The sequence below is a fragment of the Oncorhynchus keta genome, chromosome 10, assembly GCF_023373465.1.
Source record: "Oncorhynchus keta strain PuntledgeMale-10-30-2019 chromosome 10, Oket_V2, whole genome shotgun sequence".
NCBI classification, from domain to species: Eukaryota; Metazoa; Chordata; class Actinopteri; order Salmoniformes; family Salmonidae; genus Oncorhynchus; species Oncorhynchus keta.
The window spans coordinates 15566565-15585184 of NC_068430.1; the positions used below are offsets into that span (position 1 = coordinate 15566565).

Genomic DNA, 18620 nt, shown 5'->3' on the forward strand with positions numbered 1-18620 from the left:
TCTCCACTCAGTACCTGTATTAACTGCACCTGTTTGAACTCGGTACCCGTATAAAAGACACCAAGGATTCAAATCCATAGTCTTCTGTATCACCAGCTATGCCCTGTCTATTTCTTGTCCAGAAAAGGAGCATTAATTCAATACACTTAGGAGGACGTTTCATAATTAATTGGTATGTTATTGAGATAACAGGTCATAGTGCAGGCACATCTCGGATTCAAATCCATAGTCTTCTGTATCACCAGCTATGCCTGACACGTCAGCAATGCAGAGTGGCAAGCCTGCTCGAAAGTCCAGGTGAATGGCTGTTTGCAAAGTGAGTTGGTGCTTCGGCTCAGACAAGAATCACCCCATTTGTGTTATCGACCCTACGATTCTGAGATTAAGAGGCTCATGCTCAAACGCCTGAGCTTGCCAGGCAGGTCAATCGTAGTACTGATTTTGACTGAATATCGTGCAGCTATGTTTGTGCAAAATATGGTGATCAGTGATACTTATTTGCATAGCTCCTGTGGCGCAGTCGGTTAGCGCGTGGTACTTATACAGCAGTATGCAGTGAAGCAATGCCGAGGTTTTGAGTACAAGCCTCACCAGAAGCAATTGCTTTTCTTGAACCCTCTGCCTGTCTACTTCTTGTCCAGAAAAGGATAATTTATTCAATCTATTTCATAAGTAGTTGGTTTGTCATTGAGATAACAGGTCAGAGTGCAGGCACATCTCGGATTCAAATCCATAGTCTTCTGTATCACCTGCTATGCCTGACACGTCAGCAATGCAGAGTGGCAAGCCTGCTCGAAAGTCCAGGTGAATGGCTGTTTGCAAAGTGAGTTGGTGCTTCGGCTCAGATAAGAATCACGCCAGTTGTGGTATCGACCCTACGATTCTGAGATTAAGAGGCTCATGCTCAAACGCCTGAGCTTGCCAGGCAGGTCAATTGTAGTACTGACTTGGACTGAATATCGTACAGCTATGTTTGTGCAAAAAATGGTGATCAGTGGTACTTATTTGCTTAGCTCCTGTGGCGCAGTCGGTTAGCACGTGGTATTTATACAGCAGTATGCAGTGACGCAATGCGAGGTTATGAGTTCGTAACTCACCAGGAGCAAATGCTTTTCTTGAACCCTCTGCCTGTCTACTTCTTGTCCAGAAAAGGATTGTTTATTCAATCTATTTCATAAGAAGTTGGTATGTCATTGAGATAACAGGTCAGAGTGCAGGCACATCTCGGATTCAAATCCATAGTCTTCTGTATCACCAGCTATGCCTGACACGTCAGCAATGCAGAGTGGCAAGCCTGCTCGAAAGTCCAGGTGAATGGCTGTTTGCAAAGTGAGTTGGTGCTTCGGCTCAGACAAGAATCACCCCATTTGTGATATCGACCCTACGATTCTGAGATTAAGAGGCTCATGCTCAAACGCCTGAGCTTGCCAGGCAGGTCAATTGTAGTACTGACTTGGACTGAATATCGTACAGCTATGTTTGTGCGAAAAATGGTGATCAGTGGTACTTATTTGCATAGCTCCTCTGGCGCAGTCGGTTAGCGCGTGGTACTTATACAGCAGTATGCAGTGAAGCAATGCCGAGGTTGTGAGTTCGAGCCTCACCAGGAGCAATTTCTTTTCTTGAACCCTCTGCCTGTCTACTTCTTGTACAGAAAATGATCATTTATTCAATCTATTTCATAAGTAGTTGGTATGTCATTGAGATAACAGGTCAGAGTGCAGGCACATCTCGGATTCAAATCCATAGTCTTCTGTATCACCAGCTATGCCTGACACGTCAGCAATGCAGAGTGGCAAGCCTGCTCGAAAGTCCAGGTGAATGGCTGTTTGCAAAGTGAGTTGGTGCTTCGGCTCAGACAAGAATCACCCCATTTGTGGTATCGACCCTACGATTCTGAGATTAAGAGGCTCATGCTCAAACGCCTGAGCTTGCCAGGCAGGTCAATTGTAGTACTGACTTGGACTGAATATCGTACAGCTATGTTTGTGCAAAATATTGTGATCAGTGACAATTCTTTGCATAGCTCTTGTGGCTAAGTCGGTTAGCGCGTGGTACTTATACAGCAGTATACAGTGAAGCAATGCGAGGTTGTGAGTTCGAGCCTCACCAGGAGCAATTGCTTTTCTTGAACCCTCTGCCAGTCTACTTCTAGTCCAGAAAAGGATCGTTTATTCAATCTATTTCATAAGAAGTTGGTATGTCATTGAGATAACAGGTCAGAGTGCAGGCACATCTCTGATTCAAATCCATAGTCTTCTGTATCACCTGCTATGCCTGACACGTCAGCAATGCAGAGTGGCAAGCCTGCTCGAAAGTCCAGGTGAATGGCTGTTTGCAAAGTGAGTTGGTGCTTCGGCTCAGACAAGAATCACCCCATTTGTGGAATCGAATCTACGATTCTGAGATTAAGAGGCTCATGCTCAAACGCCTGAGCTTGCCAGGCAGGTCAATTGTAGTACTGACTTGGACTGAATATCGTACAGCTATGTTTGTGCAAAAAATCGTGATCAGTGGTACTTATTTGCATAGCTCCTGTGGCGCAGTCGGTTAGCACAATGCCGAGGTTGTGAGTTCGAGCCTCACCAGGAGCAATTGCTTTTCTTGAACCCTCTGCCTGCCTGCCTCTGCCTGTCTACTTCTTGTACTTCTTCTTCTTCATCTCGGATTCAAATCCATAGTCTTCTGTATCACCTGCTATGCCTGACACGTCAGCAATGCAGAGTGGCAAGCCTGCTCGAAAGTCCAGGTGAATGTCTGTTTGCAAAGTGAGTTGGTGCTTCGGCTCAGACAAGAATCACCACCTTTTGTGATATCGACCCTACGATTCTGAGATAAGAGGCTCATGCTCAAACGCCTAAGCTTGCCAGGCAGGTCAATTGTAGTACTGATTTGGACTGAATATCGTGCAGCTATGTTTGTGCAAAATATTTTGATCAGTGACAGTTCTTCGCATAGCTCCTGTGGCGCAGTCAGTTAGCGCGTGGTACTTATACAGCAGTATGCAGTGAAGCAATGCCGAGGTTGTGAGTTCGAGCCTCACCAGGAGCAACTGCTTTTTTGAACCCTCTGCCTGTCTACTTCTTGTCCAGAAAAGGATAGTTTATTCAATCTATTTCATAAGAAGTTGGTATGTCATTGAGATAACAGGTCACAGTGCAGGCACATCTCGGATTCAAATCCATAGTCTTCTGTATCACCTGCTATGCCTGACACGTCAGCAATGCAGAGTGGCAAGCCTGCTCGAAAGTCCAGGTGAATGGCTGTTTGCAAAGTGAGTTGGTGCTTCGGCTCAGACAAGAATCACCCCATTTGTGGTATCGACCCTACGAATCTGAGATTAAGAGGCTCATGCTCAAACGCCTGAGCTTGCCAGAAAGGTCAATTGTAGTACTGACTTGGACTGAATATCGTACAGCTATGTTTGTGCAAAAAAATGGTGATCAGTGACAGTTCTTTGCAGAGCTCCTGTGGCGCAGTCGGTTAGTGCGTGGTACTTATACCGCAGTATGCAGTGAAGCAAGGCTGAGGTTGTGAAGTCGAGCCTCACCAGGAATAATTGCTTTTCTTGAACCCTCTGCCTGTCTACTTCTTGTCCAGAAAATGATCATTTATTCAATCTATTTCATAAGTAGTTGGTATGTCATTGAGATAACAGGTCAGAGTGCAGGCACATCTCAGATTCAAATCCATAGTCTTCTGTATCACCTGCTATGCCTGACACATCAGCAATGCAGAGTGGCAAGCCTGCTCGAAAGTCCAGGTGAATGGCTGTTTGCAAAGTGAGTTGGTGCTTCGGCTCAGACAAGAATCACCCCATTTGTGATATCGACCCTACGATTCTGAGATAAGAGGCTCATGCTCAAACGCCTGAGCTTGCCAGGCAGGTCAATTGTAGTACTGACTTGGACTGAATATCGTACAGCTATGTTTGTACAAAAGATTTTGATCAGTGACAGTTCTTTGCATAGCTCCTGTGGCGCAGTCGGTTAGCTCGTGGTACTTATACAGCAGTATGCAGTGAAGCAATGCCGAGGATGTGAGTTTGAGCCTCACCAGGAGCAATTGCTTTTCTTGAACCCTCTACCTGTCTACTTCTTGTCCAGAAAAGGATCATTTATTCAATCTATTTCATAAGAAGTTGGTATGTCATTGAGATAACAGGTCAGAGTGCAGGCACATCTAGGATTCCAAACCATAGTCTTCTGTATCACCAGCTATGCCTGACACGTCAGCAATGCAGAGTGGCAAGCCTGCTCGAAAGTCCAGGTGAATGGCTGTTTGCAAAGTGAGTTGGTGCTTCGGCTCAGACAAGAATCACCCCATTTGTGGTATCGACCCTACGATTCTGAGATAAGAGGCTCATGCTCAAACGCCTGAGCTTGCCGTCAGGTCAATTGTAGTACTGACTTGGACTGAATATCGTACAGCTATGTTTGTGCAAAATATGGTGATCAGTGATTCTTATTTGCATAGCTCCTGTGGCGCAGTCGGTTAGCACGTGGTACTTATACAGCAGTATGCAGTGAAGCAATGCTGAGGTTGTGAGTTTGAGCCTCACCAGGAGAAATTGCTTTTCTTGAACCCTCTTCCTGTCTACTTCTTGTCCAGAAAAGGATCATTTATTCAATCTATTTCATAAGTAGTTGGTATGTCATTGAGATAACAGGTCAGAGTGCAGGCACATCTAGGATTCCAAACCATAGTCTTCTGTATCACCAGCTATGCCTGACACGTCAGCAATGCAGAGTGGCAAGCCTGCTCGAAAGTCCAGGTGAATGGCTGTTTGCAAAGTGAGTTGGTGCTTCGGCTCAGACAAGAATCACCCCATTTGTGATATCGACCCTACAATTCTGAGATAAGAGGCTCATGCTCAAACGCCTGAGCTTGCCGGCAGGTCAATTGTAGTACTGACTTGGACTGAATATCGTACAGCTATGTTTGTGCGAAAAATGGTGATCAGTGGTACTTATTTGCATAGCTCCTGTGGCGCAGTCGGTTAGCGCGTGGTACTTATACAGCAGTATGCAGTGAAGCAATTCCGAGGTTGTGAGTTCGAGCCTCACCAGGAGCAATTTCTTTTCTTGAACCCTCTGCCTGTCTACTTCTTGTACAGAAAATGATCATTTATTCAATCTATTTCATAAGTAGTTGGTATGTAATTGAGATAACATGTCAGAGTGCAGGCACATCTCGGATTCAAATCCATAGTCTTCTGTATCACCAGCTATGCCTGACACGTCAGCAATGCAGAGTGGCAAGCCTGCTCGAAAGTCCAGGTGAATGGCTGTTTGCAAAGTGAGTTGGTGCTTCGGCTCAGACAAGAATCACCCCATTTGTGGTATCGACCCTACGAATCTGAGATTAAGAGGCTCATGCTCAAACGCCTAAGCTTGCCGTCAGGTCAATTGTAGTACTGACTTGGACTGAATATCGTACAGCTATGTTTGTGCAAAAGATTGTGATCAGTGACAATTCTTTGCATAGCTCTTGTGGCGAAGTCGGTTAGCGAGTTGTAGTTATACAGCAGTATGCAGTGAAGCAATGCCGAGGTTGTGAGTTCGAGCCTCACCAGGAGCAATTTCTTTTCTTGAACCCTCTTCCTGTCTACTTCTTGTCCAGAAAATGATAATTTATTCAATCTATTTCATAAGTAGTTGGTATGTCATTGAGATAACAGGTCAGAGTGCAGGCACATCTCGGATTCAAATCCATAGTATTCTGTATCACCTGCTATGCCTGACACGTCAGCAATGCAGAGTGGCAAGCCTGCTCGAAAGTCCAGGTGAATGGCTGTTTGCAAAGTGAGTTGGTGCTTCGGCTCAGACAAGAATCACCCCATTTGTGGAATCGACCCTACGATTCTTAGATTAAGAGGCTCATGCTCAAACGCCTGAGATTGCCAGGCAGGTCAATTGTAGTACTGACTTGGACTGAATATCGTACAGCTATGTTTGTGCAAAATATTGTGATCAGTGACACTTCTTTGTATAGCTCTTGTGGCGCAGTCGGTTAGCGCATGGTACTTATACAGCAGTATGCAGTGAAGCAATGCGAGGTTGTGAGTTCGATCCTCACCAGGAGCAATTTCTTTTCTTGAACCCTCTGCCTGTCTACTTCTTGTCCAGAAAAGGATCGTTTATTCAATCTATTTCATAAGAAGTTGGTATGTCATTGAGATAACAGGTCAGAGTGCAGGCACATCTCGGATTCAAATCCATAGTCTTCTGTATCACCTGCTATGCCTGACACGTCAGCAATGCAGAGTGGCAAGCCTGCTCGAAAGTCCAGGTGAATGGCTGTTTGCAAAGTGAGTTGGTGCTTCGGCTCAGACAAGAATCACCCCATTTGTGGAATCGAATCTACGATTCTGAGATTAAGAGGCTCATGCTCAAACGCCTGAGCTTGCCAGGCAGGTCAATTGTAGTACTGACTTGGACTGAATATCGTACAGCTATGTTTGTGCAAAAATCGTGATCAGTGGTACTTATTTGCATAGCTCCTGTGGCGCAGTCGGTTAGCACAATGCCGAGGTTGTGAATTCGAGCCTCACCAGGAGCAATTGCTTTTCTTGAACCCTCTGCCTGCCTGCCTCTGCCTGTCTACTTCTTGTACTTCTTCTTCTTCATCTTGGATTCAAATCCATAGTCTTCTGTATCACCTGCTATGCCTGACACGTCAGCAATGCAGCGTGGCAAGCCTGCTCGAAAGTCCAGGTGAATGTCTGTTTGCAAAGTGAGTTGGTGCTTCGGCTCAGACAAGAATCACCACCTTTTGTGATATCGACCCTACGATTCTGAGATAAGAGGCTCATGCTCAAACGCCTAAGCTTGCCAGGCAGGTCAATTGTAGTACTGATTTGGACTGAATATCGTGCAGCTATGTTTGTGCAAAATATTTTGATCAGTGACAGTTCTTCGCATAGCTCCTGTGGCGCAGTCGGTTAGCGCGTGGTACTTATACAGCAGTATGCAGTGAAGCAATGCCGAGGTTGTGAGTTCGAGCCTCACCAGGAGCAACTGCTTTTCTTGAACCCTCTGCCTGTCTACTTCTTGTCCAGAAAAGGATAGTTTATTCAATCTATTTCATAAGAAGTTGGTATGTCATTGAGATAACAGGTCAGAGTGCAGGCACATCTCGGATTCAAATCCATAGTCTTCTGTATCACCTGCTATGCCTGACACGTCAGCAATGCAGAGTGGCAAGCCTGCTCGAAAGTCCAGGTGAATGGCTGTTTGCAAAGTGAGTTGGTGCTTCGGCTCAGACAAGAATCACCCCATTTGTGGTATCGACCCTACGATTCTGAGATTAAGAGGCTCATGCTCAAACGCCTGAGCTTGCCAGGCAGGTCAATTGTAGTACTGACTTGGACTGAATATCGTACAGCTATGTTTGTGCAAAAAATTGTGATCAGTGACACTTCTTTGCATAGCTCCTGTGGTGCAATCGGTTAGCACGTGGTACTTATACAGCAGTATGCAGTGAAGCAATGCTGAGGTTGTGAGTTCAAGCCTCACCAGGAGCAATTGCTTTTCTTGAACCCTCTGCCTGTCTACTTCTTGTCCAGAAAATGATCATTTATTCAATCTATTTCATAAGTAGTTGCTATGTCATTGAGATAACAGGTCAGAGTGCAGGCACATCTCGGATTCAAATCAATAGTCTTCTGCATCACCAGCTATGCCTGACACGTCAGCAATGCAGAGTGGCAAGCCTGCTCGAAAGTCCAGGTGAATGGCTGTTTGCAAATTGAGTTGGTGCTTCGGCTCAGACAAGAATCTCCACCTGTTGTGATATCGACCCTACGATTCTGAGATAAGAGGCTCATGCTCAAACGCCTGAGCTTGCCAGGCAGGTCAATTGTAGTACTGACTTGGACTGAATATCGTACAGCTATGTTTGTGCAAAAAATGGTGATCAGTGGTACTTATTTGCATAGCTCCTGTGGCGCAGTCGGTTAGCGCGTGGTACTTATGCAGCAGTATGCATTGAAGTAATGCTGAGTATGTGAGTTCGAGCTTCACCAGGAGCAATTGCTTTTCTTGAACCCTCTGCCTGTCTACTTCTTGTCCAGAAAATGATCATTTATTCAATCTATTTCATAAGTAGTTGGTATGTCATTGAGATAACAGGTCAGAGTGCAGGCACATCTCGGATTCAAATCCATAGTCTTCTGTATCACCAGCTATGCCTGACACGTCAGCAATGCAGAGTGGCAAGCCTGCTCGAAAGTCCAGGTGAATGGCTGTTTGCAAAGTGAATTGGTGCTTCGGCTCAGACAAGAATCACCCCATTTGTGATATCGACCCTACGATTCTGAGATAAGAGGCTCATGCTCAAACGCCTGAGCTTGCCAGGCAGGTCAATTGTAGTACTGATTTGGACTGAATATCGTGCAGCTATGTTTGTGCAAAAATAGTGATCAGTGATACTTATTTGCATAGCTCCTGTGGCGCAGTCGGTTAGCGCGTGGTACTTATACAGCAGTATGCAGTGAAGCAATGCCGAGGTTGTGAGTTCGAGCCTCACCATGAGCAATTGGTTTTCTTGAACCCTCTTCCTGTCTACTTCTTGTCCAGAAAAGGATAATTTATTCAATCTATTTCAATAGTAGTTGGTATGTCATTGAGATAACAGGTCAGAGTGCAGGCACATCTAGGATTCCAATCCATAGTCTTCTGTATCACCAGCTATGCCTGACACGTCAGCAATGCAGAGTGGCAAGCCTGCTCGAAAGTACAGGTGAATGGCTGTTTGCAAAGTGAGTTGGTGCTTCGGCTCAGACAAGAATCCCCCATTTGTGATATCGACCCTACGATTCTGAGATAAGAGGCTCATGCTCAAACGCCTAAGCTTGCCGTCAGGTCAATTGTAGTACTGACTTGGACTGAATATCGTACAGCTATGTTTGTGCAAAATATGGTGATCAGTGATTCTTATTTGCATAGCTCCTGTGGCGCAGTCGGTTAGCACGTGGTACTTATACAGCAGTATGCAGTGAAGCAATGCCGAGGTTGTGAGTTCGAGCCTCACCAGGAGCAATTTATTTTCTTGAACCCTCTTCCTATCTACTTCTTGTCCAGAAAATGATAATTTATTCAATCTATTTCATAAGTAGTTGGTATGTCATTGAGATAACAGGTCAGAGTGCAGGCACATCTAGGATTCCAAACCATAGTCTTCTGTATCACCAGCTATGCCTGACACGTCAGCAATGCAGAGTGGCAAGCCTGCTCGAAAGTCCAGGTGAATGGCTGTTTGCAAAGTGAGTTGGTGCTTCGGCTCAGACAAGAATCACCCCATTTGTGGTATCGACCCTACGAATCTGAGATTAAGAGGCTCATGCTCAAACGCCTAAGCTTGCCGTCAGGTCAATTGTAGTACTGACTTGGACTGAATATCGTACAGCTATGTTTGTGCAAAATATGGTGATCAGTGATTCTTATTTGCATAGCTCCTGTGGCGCAGTCGGTTAGCACGTGGTACTTATACAGCAGTATGCAGTGAAGCAATGCTGAGGTTGTGAGTTTGAGCCTCACCAGGAGAAATTGCTTTTCTTGAACCCTCTTCCTGTCTACTTCTTGTCCAGAAAAGGATCATTTATTCAATCTATTTCATAAGTAGTTGGTATGTCATTGAGATAACAGGTCAGAGTGCAGGCACATCTAGGATTCCAAACCATAGTCTTCTGTATCACCAGCTATGCCTGACACGTCAGCAATGCAGAGTGGCAAGCCTGCTCGAAAGTCCAGGTGAATGGCTGTTTGCAAAGTGAGTTGGTGCTTCGGCTCAGACAAGAATCACCCCATTTGTGGTATCGACCTTACGATTCTGAGATTAAGAGGCTCATGCTCAAACGCCTGAGCTTGCCGGCAGGTCAATTGTAGTACTGACTTGGACTGAATATCGTACAGCTATGTTTGTGCAAAAGATTGTGATCAGTGACAATTCTTTGCATAGCTCTTGTGGCGAAGTCGGTTGGCGCGTGGTACTTATACAGCAGTATGCAGTGAAGCAATGCGATGTTGTGAGTTTAAGCCTCACCAGGAGCAATTGCTTTTCTTGAACCCTCTGCCAGTCTACTTCTAGTCCAGAAAAGGATCGTTTATTCAATCTATTTCATAAGAAGTTGGTATGTCATTGAGATAACAGGTCAGAGTGCAGGCACATCTCTGATTCAAATCCATAGTCTTCTGTATCACCTGCTATGCCTGACACGTCAGCAATGCAGAGTGGCAAGCCTGCTCGAAAGTCCAGGTGAATGGCTGTTTGCAAAGTGAGTTGGTGCTTCGGCTCAGACAAGAATCACCCCATTTGTGGTATCGACCCTACGAATCTGACATTAAGAGGCTCATGCTCAAACGCCTGAGCTTGCCGGCAGGTCAATTGTAGTACTGACTTGGACTGAATGTCGTACAGCTATGTTTGTGCAAAATATGGTGATCAGTGATTCTTATTTGCATAGCTCCTGTGGCGCAGTCGGTTAGTGCGTGGTACTTATACAGCAGTATGCAGTGAAGCAATGCTGAGGTTGTGAAGTCGAGCCTCACCAGGAGCAATTGCTTTTCTTGAACCCTCTGCCTGTCTACTTCTTGTCCAGAAAATGATCATTTATTCAATCTATTTCATAAGTAGTTGGTATGTCATTGAGATAACAGGTCAGAGTGCAGGCACATCTCGGATTCAAATCAATAGTCTTCTCCATCACCAGCTATGCCTGACACGTCAGCAATGCAGAGTGGCAAGCCTGCTCGAAAGTCCAGGTGAATGGCTGTTTGCAAAGTGAGTTGGTGCTTCGGCTCAGACAAGAATCTCCACCTTTTGTGATATCGACCCTACGATTCTGAGATAAGAGGCTCATGCTCAAACGCCTGAGCTTGCCAGGCAGGTCAATTGTAGTACTGATTTGGATTGAATATCGTACAGCTATGTTTGTGGAAAATATTTTGATCAGTGACAGTTCTTCGCATAGCTCCTGTGGTGCAGTCGGTTAGCGCGTGGTACTTATACAGCAGTATGCAGTGAAGCAATGCTGAGGTTGTGCGTTCGAGCCTCACCAGGAGCAATTGCTTTTCTTGAACCCTCTGCCTGTCTACTTCTTGTCCAGAAAAGGATCATTTATTCAATCTATTTCATAAGTAGTTGGTATGTCATTGAGATAACAGGTCAGAGTGCAGGCACATCTCGGATTCAAATCCATAGTCTTCTGTATCACCAGCTATGCCTGACACGTCAGCAATGCAGAGTGGCAAGCCTGCTCGAAAGTCCAGGTGAATGGCTGTTTGCAAAGTGAGTTGGTGCTTCGGCTCAGACAAGAATCACCCCATTTGTGGTATCGACCCTACGATTCTGAGATTAAGAGGCTCATGCTCAAACGCCTGAGCTTGCCAGGCAGGTCAATTGTAGTACTGACTTGGACTGAATATCGTACAGCTATGTTTGTGCAAAATATGGTGATCAGTGATTCTTATTTGCATAGCTCCTGTGGCGCAGTCGGTTAGCGCGTGGTACTTATACAGCAGTATGCAGTGAAGCAATGCCGAGGTTGTGAGTTCGAGCCTCACCAGGAGCAATTGCTTTTCTTGAACCCTCTTCCTGTCTACTTCTTGTCCAGAAAAGGATAATTTATTCAATCTATTTCATAAGTAGTTGGTATGTCATTGAGATAACAGGTCAGAGTGCAGGCACATCTAGGATTCCAATCAATAGTCTTCTGCATCACCAGCTATGCCTGACACGTCAGCAATGCAGAGTGGCAGGCCTGCTCGAAAGTCCAGGTGAATGGCTGTTTGCAAAGTGAGTTGGTGCTTCGGCTCAGACAAGAATCTCCACCTGTTGTGATATCGACCCTACGATTCTGAGATAAGAGGCTCATGCTCAAACGCCTGAGCTTGCCAGGCAGGTCAATTGTAGTACTGATTTGGATTGAATATCGTACAGCTATGTTTGTGGAAAAAATTTTGATCAGTGACAGTTCTTCGCGTAGTTCCTGTGGCGCAGTCGGTTTGCGCGTGGTACTTATACAGCAGTATGCAGTGAAGCAATGCCAAGGTTGTGAGTTCGAGCCTCACCAGGAGCAATTGCTTTTCTTGAACCCTATTCCTGTCTACTTCTTGTCCAGAAAAGGATCATTTATTCAATCTATTTCATAAGTAGTTGGTATGTCATTGAGATAACAGGTCAGAGTGCAGGCACATCTCGGATTCAAATCCATAGTCTTCTGTATCACCAGCTATGCCTGACACGTCAGCAATGCAGAGTGGCAAGCCTGCTCGAAAGTCCAGGTGAATGGCTGTTTGCAAAGTGTGTTGGTGCTTCGGCTCAGACAAGAATCACCCCATTTGTGGTATCGACCCTACGATTCTGAGATTAAGAGGCTCATGCTCAAACGCCTGAGCTTGCCAGGCAGGTCAATTGTAGTACTGACTTGGACTGAATATCGTACAGCTATGTTTGTGCAAAAAATGGTGATCAGTGATACGTATTTGCATAGCTCCTGTGGCGCAGTTGTTTAGCGCTTGGTACTTATACAGCAGTATGCAGTGAAGCAATGCCGAGGTTGTGAGTTCGAGCCTCACCAGGAGCAATTGCTTTTCTTGAACCCTCTGCCTGTCTACTTCTTGTCCAGAAAATGATCATTTATTCAATCTATTTCATAAGTAGTTGGTATGTCATTGAGATAACAGGTCAGAGTGCAGGCACATCTCGGATTCAAATCAATAGTCTTCTGCATCACCAGCTATGCCTGACACGTCAGCAATGCAGAGTGGCAAGCCTGCTCGAAAGTCCAGGTGAATGGCTGTTTGCAAATTGAGTTGGTGCTTCGGCTCAGACAAGAATCTCCACCTGTTGTGATATCGACCCTACGATTCTGAGATAAGAGGCTCATGCTCAAACGCCTGAGCTTGCCAGGCAGGTCAATTGTAGTACTGACTTGGACTGAATATCGTACAGCTATGTTTGTGGAAAATATTTTGATCAGTGACCGTTCTTCGCATAGTTCCTGTGGCGCAGTCGGTTTGCGCGTGGTACTTATACAGCAGTATGCAGTGAAGCAATGCCAAGGTTGTGAGTTCGAGCCTCATCAGGAGCAATTGCTTTCCTTGAACCCTATTCCTGTCTACTTCTTGTCCAGAAAAGGATAATTTATTCAATCTATTTCATAAGTAGTTGGTATGTCATTGAGATAACAGGTCAGAGTGCAGGCACATCTCGGATTCAAATCCATAGTCTTCTGTATCACCAGCTATGCCTGAACGTCAGCAATGCAGAGTGGCAAGCCTGCTCGAAAGTCCAGGTGAATGGATGTTTGCAAAGTGTGTTGGTGCTTCGGCTCAGACAAGAATCACCCCATTTGTGGTATCGACCCTACGATTCTGAGATTAAGAGGCTCATGCTCAAACGCCTGAGCTTGCCAGGCAGGTCAATTGTAGTACTGACTTGGACTGAATATCGTACAGCTATGTTTGTGCAAAAAATGGTGATCAGTGATACTTATTTGCATAGCTCCTGTGGCGCAGTCGGTTAGCGCGTGGTACTTATACAGCAGTATGCAGTGAAGCAATGCCGAGGTTGTGAGTTCGAGCCTCACCAGGAGCAATTGCTTTTCTTGAACCCTCTGCCTGTCTACTTCTTGTCCAGAAAATGATAATTTATTCAATCTATTTCATAAGTAGTTGGTATGTCATTGAGATAACAGGTCAGAGTGCAGGCACATCTCGGATTCAAATCAATAGTCTTCTGCATCACCAGCTATGCCTGACACGTCAGCAATGCAGAGTGGCAAGCCTGCTCGAAAGTCCAGGTGAATGGCTGTTTGCAAAGTGAGTTGGTGCTTCGGCTCAGACAAGAATCTCCACCTTTTGTGATATCGACCCTACGATTCTGAGATAAGAGGCTCATGCTCAAACGCCTGAGCTTGCCAGGCAGGTCAATTGTAGTACTGATTTGGATTGAATATCGTACAGCTATGTTTGTGGAAAATATTTTGATCAGTGACAGTTCTTCGCATAGCTCCTGTGGCGCAGTCGGTTAGCGCGTTGTACTTATACAGCAGTATGCAGTGAAGCAATGCTGAGATTGTGTGTTCCAGCCTTGCCAGGAGCAATTGCTTTTCTTGAACCCTCTTCCTGTCTACTTCTTGTCCAGAAAAGGATAATTTATTCAATCTATTTCATAAGTAGTTGGTATGTCATTGAGATAACAGGTCAGACTGCAGGCACATCTCGGATTCAAATCCATAGTCTTCTGTATCACCAGCTATGCCTGACACGTCAGCAATGCAGGGTGGCAAGACTGCTCGAAAGTCCAGGTGAATGGCTGTTTGCAAAGTGAGTTGGTGCTTCGGCTCAGACAAGAATCACCCCATTTGTGGTATCGACCCTACGAATCTGAGATTAAGAGGCTCATGCTCAAACGCCTGAGCTTGCCAGGCAGGTCAATTGTAGTACTGACTTGGACTGAATATCGTACAGCTATGTTTGTGCAAAATATGGTGATCAGTGCTTCTTATTTGTATAGCTCCTGTGGCGCAGTCGGTTAGCGCGTGGTACTTATACAGCAGTATGCAGTGAAGCAATGCCGAGGTTGTGAGTTCGAGCCTCACCAGGAGCAATTTCTTTTCTTGAACCCTCTGCCTGTCTACTTCTTATACAGAAAATGATAATTTATTCAATCTATTTCATAAGTAGTTGGTATGTCATTGAGATAACAGGTCAGAGTGCAGGCACATTTCGGATTCAAATCCATAGTCTTCTGTATCACCAGCTATGCCTGACACGTCAGCAATGCAGAGTGGCAAGCCTGCTCGAAAGTCCAGGTGAATGGCTGTTTGCAAAGTGAGTTGGTGCTTCGGCTCAGACAAGAATCTCCACCTTTTGTGATATCGACCCTACGATTCTGAGATAAGAGGCTCATGCTCAAACGCCTGAGCTTGCCAGGCAGGTCAATTGTAGTACTGATTTGGATTGAATATCGTACAGCTATGTTTGTGGAAAATATTTTGATCAGTGACAGTTCTTGCATAGTTCCTGTGGCGCAGTCGGTTTGCGCGTGGTACTTATACAGCAGTATGCAGTGAAGCAATGCCAAGGTTGTGAGTTCGAGCCTCACCAGGAGCAATTTCTTTTCTTGAACCCTCTGCCGGTCTACTTCTTGTCCAGAAAAGGATAATTTATTCAATCTATTTCATAAGTAGTTGGTATGTCATTGAGATAACAGGTCAGAGTGCAGGCACATCTCGGATTCAAATCCATAGTCTTCTGTATCAGCAGCTATGCCTGACACGTCAGCAATACATAGTGGCAAGCCTGCTCGAAAGTCCAGGTGAATGGCTGTTTGCAAAGTGTGTTGGTGCTTCGGCTCAGACAAGAATCACCCCATTTGTGGTATCGACCCTACGATTCTGAGATTAAGAGGCTCATGCTCAAACGCCTGAGCTTGCCAGGCAGGTCAATTGTAGTACTGACTTGGACTGAATATCGTACAGCTATGTTTGTGCAAAAATGGTGATCAGTGATACTTATTTGTATAGCTCCTGTGGCGCAGTCGGTTAGCGCGTGGTACTTATACAGCAGTATGCAGTGAAGCAATGCCGAGGTTGTGAGTTCGAGCCTCACCAGGAGCAATTACTTTTCTTGAACCCTCTGCCTGTCTACTTCTTATACAGAAAATGATAATTTATTCAATCTATTTCATAAGTAGTTGGTATGTCATTGAGATAACAGGTCAGAGTGCAGGCACATTTCGGATTCAAATCAATAGTCTTCTGCATCACCAGCTATGCCTGACACGTCAGCAATGCAGAGTGGCAAGCCTGCTCGAAAGTCCAGGTGAATGGCTGTTTGCAAAGTGAGTTGGTGCTTCGGCTCAGACAAGAATCTCCACCATTTGTGGTATCGACCTAGGATTCTGAGATTAAGAGGCTCATGCTCAAACGCCTGAGCTTGCCAGGCAGGTCAATTGTAGTACTGACTTGGACTGAATATCGTGCAGCTATGTTTGTGCAAAATATTTTGATCAGTGACAGTTCATTCCATAGCTCCTGTGGCGTAGTCGGTTAGTGCGTGGTACTTATACAGCAGTATGCAGTGAAGCAATGCTGAGGTTGTGAAGTCGAGCCTCACCAGGAGCAATTGCTTTTCTTGAACCCTCTGCCTGTCTACTTCTTGTCCAGAAAAGGATCATTTATTCAATCTATTTCATAAGTAGTTGGTATGTCATTGAGATAACAGGTCAGAGTGCAGGCACATCTCGGATTCAAATCCATAGTCTTCTCTATCACCAGCTATGCCTGACACGTCAGCAATGCAGGGTGGCAAGACTGCTCGAAAGTCCAGGTGAATGGCTGTTTGCAAAGTGAGTTGGTGCTTCGGCTCAGACAAGAATCACCCCATTTGTGGTATCGAGATTAAGAGGATGAGCTTGCCAGGCAGGTCAATTGTAGTACTGACTTGGACTGAATATCGTACAGCTATGTTTGTGCAAAATATGGTGATCAGTGCTTCTTATTTGTATAGCTCCTGTGGCGCAGTCGGTTAGCGCGTGGTACTTATACAGCAGTATGCAGTGAAGCAATGCCGAGGTTGTGAGTTCGAGCCTCACCAGGAGCAATTTCTTTTCTTGAACCATCTGCCTGTCTACTTCTTATACAGAAAATGATAATTTATTCAATCTATTTCATAAGTAGTTGGTATGTCATTGAGATAACAGGTCAGAGTGCAGGCACATCTCGGATTCAAATCAATAGTCTTCTGCATCACCAGCTATGCCTGACACGTCAGCAATGCAGAGTGGCAAGCCTGCTCGAAAGTCCAGGTGAATGGCTGTTTGCAAAGTGAGTTGGTGCTTCGGCTCAGACAAGAATCTCCACCTTTTGTGATATCGACCCTACGATTCTGAGATAAGAGGCTCATGCTCAAACGCCTGAGCTTGCCAGGCAGGTCAATTGTAGTACTGATTTGGATTGAATATCGTACAGCTATGTTTGTGGAAAATATTTTGATCAGTGACAGTTCTTCGCATAGCTCCTGTGGCGCAGTCGGTTAGCGCGTGGTACTTATACAGCAGTATGCAGTGAAGCAATGCCGAGGTTGTGAGTTCGAGCCTCACCAGGAGCAATTGCTTTTCTTGAACCCTCTTCCTGTCTACTTCTTGTCCAGAAAAGGATAATTTATTCAATCTATTTCATAAGTATTTGGTATGTCATTGAGATAACAGGTCAGAGTGCAGGCACATCTAGGATTCAAATCCATAGTCTTCTGTATCACCAGCTATGCCTGACACGTCAGCAATGCAGAGTGGCAAGCCTGCTCGAAAGTCCAGGTGAATGGCTGTTTGCAAAGTGTGTTGGTGCTTCGGCTCAGACAAGAATCACCCCATTTGTGGTATCGACCCTACGATTCTGAGATTAAGAGGCTCATGCTCAAACGCCTGAGCTTGCCAGGCAGGTCAATTGTAGTACTGACTTGGACTGAATATCGTACAGCTATGTTTGTGCAAAAAATGGTGATCAGTGATACTTATTTGTATAGCTCCTGTGGCGCAGTCGGTTAGCGCGTGTTACTTATACAGCAGTATGCAGTGAAGCAATGCCGAGGTTGTTAGTTCGAGCCTCACCAGGAGCAATTACTTTTCTTGAACCCTCTGCCTGTCTTCTTCTTATACAGAAAATGATAATTTATTCAATCTATTTCATAAGTAGTTGGTATGTCATTGAGATAACAGGTCAGAGTGCAGGCACATCTCGGATTCAAATCAATAGTCTTCTGCATCACCAGCTATGCCTGACACGTCAGCAATGCAGAGTGGCAAGCCTGCTCGAAAGTCCAGGTGAATGGCTGTTTGCAAAGTGAGTTGGTGCTTCGGCTCAGACAAGAATCTCCACCTTTTGTGATATCGACCCTACGATTCTGAGATTAAGAGGCTCATGCTCAAACGCCTGAGCTTGCCAGGCAGGTCAATTGTAGTACTGACTTGGACTGAATATCGTGCAGCTATGTTTGTGCAAAATATTTTGATCAGTGACAGTTCTTTGCATAGCTCCTGTGGCGCAGTCGGTTAGTGCGTGGTACTTATACAGCAGTATGCAGTGAAGCAATGCTGAGGTTCTGAAGTCGAGCCTCACCAGGAGCAATTGCTTTTCTTGAACCCTCTGCCTGTCTACTTCCTGTCCAGAAAAGGATCATTTATTCAATCTATTTCATAAGTAGTTGGTATGTCATTGAGATAACAGGTCAGAGTGCAGGCACATCTCGGATTCAAATCCATAGTCTTCTCTATCACCAGCTATGCCTGACACGTCAGCAATGCAGAGTGGCAAGCGTGCTCGAAAGTCCAGGTGAATGGCTGTTTGCAAAGTGAGTTGGTGCTTCGGCTCAGACAAGAATCACCCCATTTGTGGAATCGACCCTAGGATTCTGAGATTAAGAGGCTCATGCTCAAACGCCTGAGCTTGCCAGGCAGGTCAATTGTAGTACTGACTTGGACTGAATATCGTGCAGCTATGTTTGTGCAAAATATTTTGATCAGTGACAGTTCTTTGCATAGCTCCTGTGGCGCAGTCGGTTAGTGCGTGGTACTTATACAGCAGTATGCAGTGAAGCAATGCTGAGGTTGTGAAG

At 45.3% G+C, this 18620-nt stretch overlaps 20 non-coding genes across 20 annotated transcripts; all 20 read left to right on the top strand.

The window, feature by feature from the left end:
* The first annotated feature begins 1518 nt into the window (after positions 1-1518).
* Positions 1519-1612, top strand: trnai-uau (transfer RNA isoleucine (anticodon UAU)). The gene is made up of 2 exons: positions 1519-1556; positions 1577-1612. It is a non-coding gene; the product is annotated as a tRNA-Ile (tRNA).
* Positions 1613-2957: 1345 nt separating this feature from the next.
* Positions 2958-3051, top strand: trnai-uau (transfer RNA isoleucine (anticodon UAU)). The gene is made up of 2 exons: positions 2958-2995; positions 3016-3051. It is a non-coding gene; the product is annotated as a tRNA-Ile (tRNA).
* Positions 3052-3970: 919 nt separating this feature from the next.
* On the top strand, positions 3971-4064 carry trnai-uau (transfer RNA isoleucine (anticodon UAU)). Its single transcript has 2 exons — positions 3971-4008; positions 4029-4064. It is a non-coding gene; the product is annotated as a tRNA-Ile (tRNA).
* Positions 4065-4980: 916 nt separating this feature from the next.
* Positions 4981-5074, top strand: trnai-uau (transfer RNA isoleucine (anticodon UAU)). Its single transcript has 2 exons — positions 4981-5018; positions 5039-5074. It is a non-coding gene; the product is annotated as a tRNA-Ile (tRNA).
* Positions 5075-5993: 919 nt separating this feature from the next.
* Positions 5994-6086, top strand: trnai-uau (transfer RNA isoleucine (anticodon UAU)). Its single transcript has 2 exons — positions 5994-6031; positions 6052-6086. It is a non-coding gene; the product is annotated as a tRNA-Ile (tRNA).
* Positions 6087-6924: 838 nt separating this feature from the next.
* On the top strand, positions 6925-7018 carry trnai-uau (transfer RNA isoleucine (anticodon UAU)). The gene is made up of 2 exons: positions 6925-6962; positions 6983-7018. It is a non-coding gene; the product is annotated as a tRNA-Ile (tRNA).
* Positions 7019-7431: 413 nt separating this feature from the next.
* Positions 7432-7525, top strand: trnai-uau (transfer RNA isoleucine (anticodon UAU)). Its single transcript has 2 exons — positions 7432-7469; positions 7490-7525. It is a non-coding gene; the product is annotated as a tRNA-Ile (tRNA).
* A 918-nt stretch (positions 7526-8443) lies between these two features.
* trnai-uau (transfer RNA isoleucine (anticodon UAU)) lies at positions 8444-8537 on the top strand. Its single transcript has 2 exons — positions 8444-8481; positions 8502-8537. It is a non-coding gene; the product is annotated as a tRNA-Ile (tRNA).
* Positions 8538-8947: 410 nt separating this feature from the next.
* On the top strand, positions 8948-9041 carry trnai-uau (transfer RNA isoleucine (anticodon UAU)). The gene is made up of 2 exons: positions 8948-8985; positions 9006-9041. It is a non-coding gene; the product is annotated as a tRNA-Ile (tRNA).
* Positions 9042-10971: 1930 nt separating this feature from the next.
* On the top strand, positions 10972-11065 carry trnai-uau (transfer RNA isoleucine (anticodon UAU)). The gene is made up of 2 exons: positions 10972-11009; positions 11030-11065. It is a non-coding gene; the product is annotated as a tRNA-Ile (tRNA).
* A 413-nt stretch (positions 11066-11478) lies between these two features.
* On the top strand, positions 11479-11572 carry trnai-uau (transfer RNA isoleucine (anticodon UAU)). Its single transcript has 2 exons — positions 11479-11516; positions 11537-11572. It is a non-coding gene; the product is annotated as a tRNA-Ile (tRNA).
* A 413-nt stretch (positions 11573-11985) lies between these two features.
* trnai-uau (transfer RNA isoleucine (anticodon UAU)) lies at positions 11986-12079 on the top strand. Its single transcript has 2 exons — positions 11986-12023; positions 12044-12079. It is a non-coding gene; the product is annotated as a tRNA-Ile (tRNA).
* Positions 12080-12492: 413 nt separating this feature from the next.
* Positions 12493-12586, top strand: trnai-uau (transfer RNA isoleucine (anticodon UAU)). Its single transcript has 2 exons — positions 12493-12530; positions 12551-12586. It is a non-coding gene; the product is annotated as a tRNA-Ile (tRNA).
* A 413-nt stretch (positions 12587-12999) lies between these two features.
* trnai-uau (transfer RNA isoleucine (anticodon UAU)) lies at positions 13000-13093 on the top strand. The gene is made up of 2 exons: positions 13000-13037; positions 13058-13093. It is a non-coding gene; the product is annotated as a tRNA-Ile (tRNA).
* A 412-nt stretch (positions 13094-13505) lies between these two features.
* On the top strand, positions 13506-13599 carry trnai-uau (transfer RNA isoleucine (anticodon UAU)). Its single transcript has 2 exons — positions 13506-13543; positions 13564-13599. It is a non-coding gene; the product is annotated as a tRNA-Ile (tRNA).
* Positions 13600-14519: 920 nt separating this feature from the next.
* Positions 14520-14613, top strand: trnai-uau (transfer RNA isoleucine (anticodon UAU)). Its single transcript has 2 exons — positions 14520-14557; positions 14578-14613. It is a non-coding gene; the product is annotated as a tRNA-Ile (tRNA).
* Positions 14614-15025: 412 nt separating this feature from the next.
* On the top strand, positions 15026-15119 carry trnai-uau (transfer RNA isoleucine (anticodon UAU)). Its single transcript has 2 exons — positions 15026-15063; positions 15084-15119. It is a non-coding gene; the product is annotated as a tRNA-Ile (tRNA).
* A 412-nt stretch (positions 15120-15531) lies between these two features.
* Positions 15532-15625, top strand: trnai-uau (transfer RNA isoleucine (anticodon UAU)). Its single transcript has 2 exons — positions 15532-15569; positions 15590-15625. It is a non-coding gene; the product is annotated as a tRNA-Ile (tRNA).
* Positions 15626-16516: 891 nt separating this feature from the next.
* trnai-uau (transfer RNA isoleucine (anticodon UAU)) lies at positions 16517-16610 on the top strand. Its single transcript has 2 exons — positions 16517-16554; positions 16575-16610. It is a non-coding gene; the product is annotated as a tRNA-Ile (tRNA).
* A 413-nt stretch (positions 16611-17023) lies between these two features.
* trnai-uau (transfer RNA isoleucine (anticodon UAU)) lies at positions 17024-17117 on the top strand. Its single transcript has 2 exons — positions 17024-17061; positions 17082-17117. It is a non-coding gene; the product is annotated as a tRNA-Ile (tRNA).
* The last annotated feature ends 1503 nt before the right edge of the window (positions 17118-18620 follow it).